Source organism: Salminus brasiliensis, chromosome 4, assembly GCF_030463535.1.
Source record: "Salminus brasiliensis chromosome 4, fSalBra1.hap2, whole genome shotgun sequence".
Lineage (NCBI taxonomy): Eukaryota > Metazoa > Chordata > Actinopteri > Characiformes > Bryconidae > Salminus > Salminus brasiliensis.
In genome coordinates this window covers 31,536,414-31,548,559 of record NC_132881.1, presented here as the reverse complement: position 1 = coordinate 31,548,559, position 12,146 = coordinate 31,536,414, and positions in this window count along the sequence as shown.

Sequence of the window (12,146 nt, the reverse complement as noted above, 5' to 3'; positions counted from 1 at the left end):
TGAGTGCTCATTTTGCTCTTTAATCTTGACACAAGTCAGAATACATCTGTCGTTTTGACCATCATTCCTTTCCTGCACTTCCTGAAGCATTTTGCATCACAGCTACAGTCCTGCTGTGGGCTTTATATCTGTGTGCATGTCTTTGAAACCTGAGGACTACTCTGACACTGTCAGACCAAAGGGCACGGCTTTCTCTGTGTTATACTCCTGAAACCTCAATCCCCTCTTTTAATTCCATTTGATTTAGAGATGGCCATTTAACACTGGAGATTCTATACTCTATCAGCAGCACTCCGAGCTCAGGGAGAGGTTAACGGACAGGGGGAACGCAGGGCATTCGGGTCAAGGCAAATGCGCATGGGGCGCAAGAAGGCCTCAACCAACTTTCAACATGAGTACTAAATTACATTGGCCTTTCACCTTGGTTAGCGCTAGATTAATGTGAGGCATTATCTGCAACAATACTCACTCAATCATTCCTGAGAGAGGACAAGCCCAGCTGTCCCTGATTAGTCTGTTTGTGTAAAGCTTAATCCCAAACACTGAGAGTACTGGTGTCGTCTTGTGCAGTGATATGTTGACCATATCCTATGCTTTCCTTCTGATCCTGAAATTTCCTTATTTGTGTGGCTGTCTGTACAAAAACACTGCAAACCATTTATCACCTTAGAATTAAATGGTAGGGTTTTTGATACTGTGCCAAAATTGCACTGTGCCTTATTCAGAAAGCAAGGGAAAATTCTCCAACACCTTGTTTGACTAGGCTAAGCTTACCTGCAGTGGCTGAACAGGCAGATAAACATAAATAAGCTTGTTGTTGTAAGATCACAGAACAGTGAATACAGAATGGGCTGTTTAGTGGCTTGGTTGTCATATATGGAATTGTATGGACTGGGGAGGGAATGGTATATTTTCAAAAAAATGGAAAACTAAATCTTCATGGAATCATCTTGGCGTAGTTGAATAATGGGAGCTGTGTGCATGTAAGTGACATACCTAGAACATACCATGGTAGGTTATAGACATACAATATCTCCTAGCAATACCAATCTCCTAGCAAACCCCATGGAAACCCCATTGAATGTCATAGCAACATCTTAGCAACCATCTAGTTACCACTTAGCAGCACTAGAGCAACCACTTCACAACACCATAACAGCTACCTGGGTCCACTGCAACCACTTAGCGATAGCATAGCAACCACCTATCAACACTATATCAAGCACTTAGTAACACCATTGCAACCATTTACCAACACCATAGAAACTACTTAGCAAAGCCATAGCAACTACATGTGGTGACATAGTGACCCCTTGGTGACACCATAGCAACCACCTGGAAAAACCATAGTAACCATCTACCATTTAGTAACACTGTAGCAACCAGCTAGCAATGTCCTTGAATACAATAGCAACCACATAACAACAGCCTAGCAACTATCTGTGTACTCTGTCCCTATATCCCAGACATCATAGATGCTGAACACCGTCTATCTCAATTACTGATCAAACCAGTGCAGCATTACCCTTTGCCAACATAGTGCCATTATTAATAGGTTTCATCTGTTTTCACTTACATTATGGTAGCCTAACACACACACACACACACACATGCTATCCTAATACAGAAAATATTTATTATTGATTTTTCCTTTTAGAACCTGGAACAGATAATCATTTCTTCATTTTTATGGCATGATTGTGGAAGGTGGTGGCATGGGATTTGTGTACAGTATGAGTGTGTGTTCATTAAGTGAAAGCGTTGGAGGCTGTCTCTGGAAGTACTCCCGTTATAACACCTTGCTAAAGCCTCTTGTCCAAACTGCCTCTGGCCCTGGGACACCAACATGGTGGTCTAGACCATAGGCCTAAATGCTGCTGGCAACTGCTGGCAAATATCGCTGGAGACACACGGCCATAATCTCTTCCTCTTCTGAGCCCTAGAAATATGCAGCGTAATGCTTGTTCATCACTGGAGGACGCCAACATAAACTGCTGTAATACAGGAATGGAGCTACAGACGCACAGCAGCATCTGCTAACAAAGCTAAAAGAATCGCTGCCTCAGGATGTAAGGTAAATGCTCGGGTATGCCATAAAATTTAATATGATTTTGAAATCCCATTGAGCTTTTGATTCAATTTTCAACCAGCCTGAACCTTAGGAAGAAAGAAGAAAGTGTACTTAGGGACGTGTAGAGGAGAGCTGGACACAAACGAATGCAGAGAACATGTTACATGCCATTTTATGTAATTAAACTGGTTCAAGCAGAACGATTTACCCTGAAGACTTTACAGAGGTTTTTGTACCATAAAAGTAGCCTTTTTTATCACATATGTTTTTGATTACTGATGCTAATTGCCATCTTGGTGACTGTAATAAAGCACTAGTATGACACATATCTAATAAATAGTTCCCCGTCAGAACTAGCCAGGCTAAAGTACAGCTTTTCCTAGTGGGGTAAGTTGAATACAGTTACACCTAAACCACCTACAGTAAACAATGAGAGTTAATATCCTCCTATATAAAAACAGAAATATTAATTAATTTGGTGAAGTGTTTTTTTTCACATATTTCAATATTGTGCTGCAATTTGCTTTGTAGCCAGAATCTTTATGTGAATGCTAATAATCTTTATCTAACCGTACACTAGGAGACTGAAGACAATGTGTTATTACTCACATAGTTTTTAGTCTCAGACTATAATTTTGCAAAGACTGAGAATCTTGCAGAGTCACTTTCTGCAAGACTGCAACTCGATTTCTTTTGAGATCATTTCCCATCATGAAAATTTACAAGAAAAAAAAATAGCTCACTTATTGGATTTACAAAATGTCCCAATTTGCATGAGCCAAGACTAAAAACCTGTGATAACATTAAAAACAATTGAGTTTATCAGAATGTCAGGATGTGAAAATGACTATGGGACATGAGTGAGGAGTTACCTTAAACCAAAGGAGCGTGCTGCAACTCTAGCAAGAAATCACTCACGAAATGTGTCTGTAACAGTGAACATTCTTGAAAGGTTTAGTGTAAAGCCGGCATAATACTACACCTACTACTACTACTACTACTACCACTACTGCTCCTATTAGTAATACCTATACTTTAGTCTACTACTACAGCTAATATTACAACTAAAACAACATCTACTGCTACTACTGTTACTTCTATAACAACTACTTCTCCTATTAATAGTACAAGTAATAGTAATAATAATAATGATGAGATTTATTTATAGTGCACTTCATTTTACTTGCAAAATCCTAAAGTGCTTTACACATGAAGAAAAGCAAAACTTTGGAAAGACTAAACATTACCGTTAAAATGAAATAACATCACAGTTACATAATGTGAGTTTTAAAGTATGTTGAGCTTGGTCAAGTAAGTAATGAATGTGGAAGGGAAAGCATCAGCTGAGCTAAAATAAAGAGACAATACTTTATTTTTATGAAGAATCATCTTTGCCTTGCTATTACAGATTTTATGGCCCTCACATGTGCATTCTATTATCACATCCTTTTCCAGAATTTTGGCATGCTGTTGTTTTAGCTGTAAATCCGATCCTGTCTTCATCACTGGCCACATTTGAGGTGATCCAGCCAGGAGCCTGTAAGCTGGAGTTCAGAGCATAGACTGCAAAACTGCCCCTGTGCCAGAACGGGTGATTGTGTGGTGGTGGTGGGGGTGGGGGGAGTGACTTTCTGACCTGTTCACATGGCTAATAAAACATTCATAGAGGGAGAGGAATTCCACTGTATAGTTTTCCCCTGTCTCTGATGTTTGGAATCCTGTGGTGACCCCATAGAGAGCGCCATTCTGTCTGCAAACAAAGGCCTGCTGTTCCCCTCCGTATCATCATAGGCTAGACCAACACCGCCAACTGCTTGCCGCTAAGCTAATCAAATATTTTTCTTCCTTCACAGAATTTGTCTCAATAAATAGTTTTTTGTCTTTTTTTTCCTCCCACCAAATTCACCATGTTCGCTATTGTACCATAGTTCATGCAGGTGGCCAAGGGTTTGTAAGGCCTCTTGTGTTAATGGAGGGGGAAAGATTGACTTCAATTGCTCTCATGATTGCCTGTCTTTGCCCCGATTGCCTGGTTTGCATGTGGAAAAATGCCCTTGAAGCGGCCACAGCAGCCCTGTCTGTTGTTATTTGGCTTTTCATTGGTTTGTGACACTGTAATGCTTCACTTTAATTGTGTTTCATCTCTGTCTACAAAGACCAAAGAGGCCATTAAAACAGTAAAGGCCCTCTCTGTGTATTATCCCTGAGAATGATTTGAGATTCTCACTAACAGTGCATTTTGAGGTGTGCTTAAGTTGAAATGCTTGGTCTAAGGGCCTGTTTCAGAAAATAAACAGTGGAGGTCAGTCACGTCACTGCAGAAATGATGTGTGTTTACATTTCTGACACCAAAGCTTCAGGCCTGTGCTTTTTCTGTCAATAGACACTTTATGTTGAGGGAAGCCACTATGTTTTGTCTTACATTAACTATGATGGCTGATCTCCTTTTTGTGGTCTGTTTAAGAAAAAAAAACTTTCAGTGGGTCGAAGTCTCAACATTCCCTGACAATGAGAAAGGAAAAGGCTTCTCAGCAACCTTAAAATATAAATGACTTAAATTTAGGGGTAATATAATCCCTTTGGAATATGAGCCACATCTTGACTCACGGCTGCATTGCAAGCCCCGGGTTTTCGGGGGTCCTTGACAGCATCACCCAGCCACCCCTCACTCCGCCCTCGTGTGAAAGTGTAGAGCTCCAGAGAAGTCAGTTTTAGGGTTCTGTTCACTGATACGTGCTTGCAAATAGGAAAATTCAACAAGGCAGCCTCCAAAGCCACAGGCTTGGTGTTGTATTTACACGGACACAGTTATATTCATTAAAGTCTACACTGTGAGCCGCTGTTTCCTGAACATGTCCCAGTGGCTCATGACCTTCACCTACACAAAAGGCCCTTAACCCCTGAAGAGCAGCAAGCAGCAAGCAGGAAATTACACTCACAAGACTGGTAGCTAAATCCTTTAATTGTTCCGGTTTTTGCAGGAACATTATTTGTTAATGAAATTCTCATTCCATCACAATACACATTGAGAGATACTGATGGTGATTTTGGCTAATTACTAGAAACTATTAAAATATGTTTCCAGGTCGATACCACTATTAATAATGCACTGAATAAAAGCTAGATGACTTACTAAGATATGTGACATTATAACTGTGAACACTGGATGGACTCTAGTGTTCCACTAGTCATAGAAAAATAATTTGCAATTTCCTTTCACCAAATCCTTTGGATGCTTTCCTGAACTGGTAGGATGACAAGAGCAGAGGCGTGTGAATTGTTCACACAATTTCAACACAGTACCTTCAACAATACTTTCAACACCTGTGATATTTTACAAAGTTTGACTTTTTTAGTGGATGTATGAAAAAAAATCTACAAACTGTGACTAAAATCATTCACAGGTACTTTTCTTTAAATAATAAGCCTTTTTTGAATGTCCGTAATTCTGAATTGCTCTTGTGGGCAACACTTAACTGGAAACACATGAGTGTATTTCCAAGTAAAACTTAGCTGCTTGTTGTTGAGTTAAGAAAAGAAATTGTGTGAGAGGGGCAGTCTGGGCAAATGATACCGTTGCTACATCAGTTGTAAACATGCTAAATGCTGTAATAGTCTCTGGAGAAAGATTTTCTGGTTTAAAGAACAGAAAAATCTCCTACTGATGATGTTTATTGAAGGCAACAGGAGCTTGATAGGATTTTTAAAAGCAAATTTAATTTGTGAATAAACAAAATTTACATTTTTCTTTTTTTTCTATAAAGGAAATGTAACTAAATAGCCCATTTCTAACATACCACATATTATAAAACATGGTAAATGCTACTGTCAGGTTGGAATAGGCCTTTGGCCATAATATCATGAAAAGAAAAACAAGAAATACGACCTGAGAATACTAATATCTTTGTTGACTGCCTGAATATTCATTATTACCTTCATAAAACAATCTGGAGGGCATTCTAGAAGGTCAGCACTTCCCCCAACCTCATGTGGATTTTTTGTATTCTTTTTTATGTGAAGGACTGGGCCGCAGCCTCTCTGACGCTGTTTTTCTGATCCATGTGGGAATATCAGGTGGAACTGGACTCCATTACATAGCAATTTACCCAAATAGTCTTGGATCTCATGCTCAGTGACGTCCGTCTGAAATTGCATGGATTAGGCAGACTGCTAAACAGCCGAAGTGAGTGCTGCTGTGAGAAGTCTGCTACTTTATTCACCTCAGCCCACACTTCCTTAAAACATGACGACTCCTGTAACAGATCTGCAGATTTGATACCAACCAAAACAGCTTTCATTCCCTTCCTCTTGAAACAAACGAGCTCTCTTTTTCCACTCTATTATTTTCATTGCATCGAGGGGGTCGTCATAACCATGAGGCCGCTGGGTTGGAGTGATATGATATCAGCATGAACTGTGCTAGGACCTCTACATAAGCCACATCTTTCAGGGGCGCAATCATCTTCTCTCTCCCTGTTAGAGCCATTGACTGTGGTGTTCATGGCATAAAATGTGATTTCTCCTGACATGCAGAAGCCTGTGACTATGTATCTGATGTACAATAGTAAAAGAAATTAACTGGCATATGTTTTTACACAGCCATAAATAACAAACAGTGGGACTGGTAAAAAAGGTCCAGAGTCTTGCTTGTATCGCCATATCCCCAAGATAGCACTAATCAGATTTATCTCCTGCTAAGCCTCTTCTTGTTGCAGCCGATATTTTACAGACTCAATGAATCTGAATACCCAAAGGTAGCATTACCCCTTCTCCCCCCGCCTGTAACCCTGGCAGACTATATATTTTTATTGGCAAGTCTTTCAAACGGCCCCCCGCTTAAGAGCAGATTTGAAACGTGTTGAATGTGTCTAGACGTTTGAGGTTGGATTGGTTAGTGAAGACGTCTAGTGCTGCACTCAGGGTATGATCAGACGTCTTTTGTGGTGTACTGCCTAGGGATGATTTTTTTTGATGGCAGGGTTTGAAATGAAGCATTGCAAAGTGTGTTTTGATGGCTGGCTTATTAGTGAGTGCGAGTCCACATGAACTTGAACTTAAGCACCAACTGATGCAGTTATCTTGTCACCTTCAAGAGGAGACTGTTTTATGTGGCTTGATTTGATGTCTGGGTTTTTCATAAATTACCAGCAAGCTGTGTGTTGGTAGAAGTATGTAGGGTGGGAAGAGTAATGTCAGTCTTTACAATGAGTCACAGTCTAGAAGTGCAGCGATATCCTCATACCATGAGGAAACTGCATGAAATCTGTAAAGTATGGGATTCAATTTAAAAATACTTTAGAAATACTTTGTTATATTTCTTAAAACATTCTTTACATCCCAACAGTACTGCAAAAACCCTGCCCAATCATTCCATTCAGACTGGTGGTCTACCTGCCTGTCTAACCTGTATAAACAATGTATGAAAAGGTTTTCTTGAACAGTCTTGAGCTTCAGAAATGAATAAAACCATAAACCTTATTTTTTTTTTTGTAGGAAATCTAGAACCTATGGTGTGATCCTACTGATGACATGCTTTTGCTAAATTAATCTTGAGCAGCCAGAATGTATGTGAATGGAAAGGAGCCACTGTTGTGAAAGGTACAGTAGTGGAGAGTGGGGTAAAATGAGACATTTTTTACTTAAGTTGACCTACAGTTTAAGCGGGAAAATATGAAACAGGAATAAAAGTAATGTATACAGCAATTTCAGAATGTGTGGCATCAGCTGAAACCTCAGCAGTGTGCCTAACTCAAATAGACATTAAAATATGGGGTCCCCAAAGAAAGTGGTCTTTTGACTCAACTTGCACCATGTTAGGGGTAAGCTGATCCAGCTGATAGGGTAAGTTGAGCCATGTGAGAAAACAGTTACTAACCATATTTTGTCTCATTCTAAATGTATTTCATATTTATAAATCTAATTCTCAATATAATTATTAATAATTAAATCCCCATATCTGCTATTTAGTGTTTCTGACATTAGTTTTGCAACATTCTGCAACCTGAAAATGGTTTGTGAGTTCTCTAGGATTAATAAATTAAGAAATGAACATGCAAGTATTGAATGAAACTTGTATACTTTTGAAGAACATCCAGATACACTATTCTGAGTAAACTTCAGAGACTGTTCTGCTGAAATACTCAAATTAGTCCATCTGGCCAATGATTATGCCATGCTCCTTTTTTTTCTACATTCTGATAGTTGATGTGAAACTTTTCCTGAAGCAGCTGGACCATATCTGCATGATTCCATAACACAGCACAGCTGCCACAGAATTGGCTGATTAGATAATATAAATAATTATGTGCTCAGTGAGTATATATATGATGCATATAATGATGCTAATTTTAAAACTAAATGCCCCACAATATAACTTTGGGAAAAGTGTTTAGTCTAGCAACCCAGAGCTTCATTTCTGTTCTTCCACACTGCCAGTTCATCAACAAATCTGATGTAACTTCTGAAACTGGGATGAATTACTTTTGATGTAAGATTATTATAATTGATATACTGAAAAAACAAAAACAAATAAATGTGAAAATAATATGCTTAACAATATGCCACTTTATCCACATGTTCAAATGGTTCAGCTTACCTTCTGACTGATCTTATCCAATTCTCCCCTAATGCAGAAAATGAGGTAAAATAGAAGTAAATGCAGTATCAATTAGTCTTAAAATTAATAGAAAGTGTTTGAAACTGACATTGCAGCACAGGTACCTTTATCCAAAAGTAGAAACGATGTAAGGTCAAACTGATACCCTAAAACATACTGGGAGAAAAGTGCATATAGCATCAGAGGACAGAAGTGTTTCATTGGCTAAACGCTAACAGCTGGGGTAACTCTATATACTTACTGCAGAAGGTGTACACTATTAGTTGATTGTCTGACCTGCTGCGGGTTCTGTAGGTCTTCTTGCTTAGTATATTAGTATTAACTTTTCAAGCTAATGTAAAACAGTCTGTTGGAGAGGACACAGCAACCTGTTGCTACCTGTTTTTGGCTATGTGCTGAGCTTATGCCACTGGTTTATACTCTCTTGTGGTTTGGTTCTTTTTGAATTTTTGGTTCCAAAATTCATCACTGTTGGCTTCATGATATTATTACAGAAAAATCCCAATTACCAGGCTAATGATAATTATCACTATCATGGCGGCGCTACCACATAAATCCGCAATGATGTGCATGGCTGACTAGCGTTCATGATGTTTTGTTGTCTTTTTCCGCAAACAAGCTTAAAAAGCTAACTGTAATCATTTGTTGAAACACCATTTAAACCCTGGTTTAAAATGTTAATGGTTTTATGCATTCTACAGTTGTCTGTCAAGTGTAGCACATCAGCTACAGATGATCAGAACATGGTTAGAGAGGATTTTGGAGCCTGTCTTACTTAAACCTCAGAAATTTCGTTTGGCTTGCAATTGTGAATTGCGCAATATCACCATGGCGGGATTAAAACAAAGGTTTTCATGGGGTGTCCTAATATTTGGGAACCTTTTTCCACTGAATAGACAATAACCAATAAACACACTGAGTACACTGAAAATGTACATGTTCAATTTACATAATTTAAATGTGTTCAACTGATTTTTTTATGTTAATATCTTTATTAGAGTAAAACAATTTACTTACTGACTTACTAAGTTTGTGTTGATGTGATTTCTATTTGAATCTGTCACATTTTTATGGGTGTGGATTTAAGCAGCGTCGCTTAAAAGGGCTTTTGTTTTCTTCAGTATGTAATAACAATATGTATATCAGCAGTAATCATGCTTACCAAAATCGTTTATGCTCTGATTGGCCTGTAAATGGAACCTCTAGTTCCAGTTAACTCTCTCACTCTGATTCGCAAGACATGATCTGAAATGAATGGGCTTCCCTAAAACCGTTGAGAGGTGGGATCAAATATCTTTATGACTGAATGGTCTTTACCAGCCTCTACAGACCTTAACACAAATACTTCAATCTAAACTCAATCTCCAACATGTGCACATTAATGAATGCCAATGAAAGGCAAGTAGCATTTGATGTAGACAAAATAACGGACGGCAGGGCAGAGTTACAGAACTATGACATCGTTTTTGGCTCTCGGAAGAGCCTAAGGCAAGGAAATATTCAGTCTTTAGACATTGTTGATTAATTTACCTGCAAAACTGTGAATTTTCCGTTTTGCCAGAAAAAGGGATTAAGTAGAAAATGTTTAGTGAAGTAATTTCCTCAGTGCACGGTTCTGGCTGAGAACAATGAACTTATTTTCATGCCAAGAGATTGGAGAAACACTCTTTAAACCTAAATACACAAGAAAATGTACTTAAGCCATGTATATTACTACCCTGAAAGACAAAAGTGTCCTCTAAGAATATCCCTATGAAGATCAGCTGGATTTAGAACCATTACATGGCATGAATGTATGGTCTTTTGTCTGGTGTTTCCTGCCAAGTGGAGCCTAGGGGTCAGCGCCAAAATGACTTAGCTGTCATTTACCTCATTCAGCATGTCAACTTGTCACAGAGTCATCACCATCATCTCAGACTCCAGTCTACTGCTGCCGCCAACAGCACACACGTCCATGTATTAGCAGCCCCTGCTTACTCTGATATTCACAGATGTATAGAAACACAGCCAGCATTAAGCTGCATATCTACAATGACACTGAAAGGTTTGTCTTGCAGATGAGTAAAGCTGACATATGGTTGTCGAGAAATACCAACCTCATGGTGTGGCTTCTTTCATGAAGACATTCAGCAGGCACAAAGCGGGGTTTGTTCTGAGGCCGGACTCTACACGGAGCGAGGAGGGGTTGGTATTGAAGGATAACTAATTCTGATTGACAAGGAACCAAAGATCAAAGCCAGGCTGATGCAGGAAGCCCCACGATCACAGTAGCAAGGGGTGAAATCATGTTAGCCACAACGCAGCAGAGTTTTATTACCTCTGGACCAGGACAATGGGGAACACTGCGTCCTCCCCACACAGCCAAATTATCTCATCCCCTCTGCTGCTGAGCCACTGGCCTGAACCCGAGAGACAGAAGGGAAGCGGCCATGTTAACGGAACTCTCACTAGGATCATGGGCACATCACTGACATGCAGTCACTTTTTGGATCAGATTTGAGTTTGTCTTATTTTATCTGCACTGAGACTGACCTGTTTTATGTTGTTCTTTATTGAGAGGAGAAAGGAAGAACAATCACTGTATCAAAAGCAGCATAGAAGAAACTTTGCCAGTTATGATCGTTACTTCTTTCTTTCTTTTTTCTTTCTTTGTTTCTTTCTATTTTTATGTATTTGCTTCTCTTTCTTTCTAACCTTTTTTATTTTCTTTTTCCTTTCTTTCTTTTGTTCTTTTCTTTTTAGTCTTTTTCCTTTTCTGCCTTTCTTTTGTCTTTCTTCCTTTCGCTTTCTTTTTTCTTTCTTTATTTAATGATAATCCTTGTTTTTGTTTCTTCACTGTAAACTGTAATTGTTTGTTTAGTTTAAAAAAGGGAAACCAATTATGAAATTAACTTTGGGGTGGAAAAACTAAAATATTTAAGGATGATTAAAGTAGGACATACATTTATTGAAATGGTAAATAATATTTGCTAATATTTGCCGATATGCTAGTTGTATTTTCTTTCTCAAACACTTAAATAACATCAAAGACTAAGTCTTATATTTCTGTACTATTATTCTTATCATATTTAGATTTTACTTGTATTGATGTGTAAATACCATGCCTTTATATTTCTATTTTTCTTTATTTTTTTTATTTTTTTATCTGAGCATTTGATGTTTCTTAAAAGAGAGGGTTTTGCCAAAGGGCTCGAATGGGTCTTCAACAAACATTTACATCAGCATTTAATATTCAGAAATCAGAATAGTCTTTGAGTGCATATAGGAATGAGACGCAATATCATTATTATCAATTTTATATAAATACACATGATTCAGAAACACTGCCAAAAAGCTTGTCAAAAGACTTTATACAGCATTGCCTTGTATTGCATTTCAGATTCACTTTAGAAGACGATAATTCTGGATATATGTAACTGTGAAACAAACTTTTACTCACCAACAAAAGTCACTTTACAA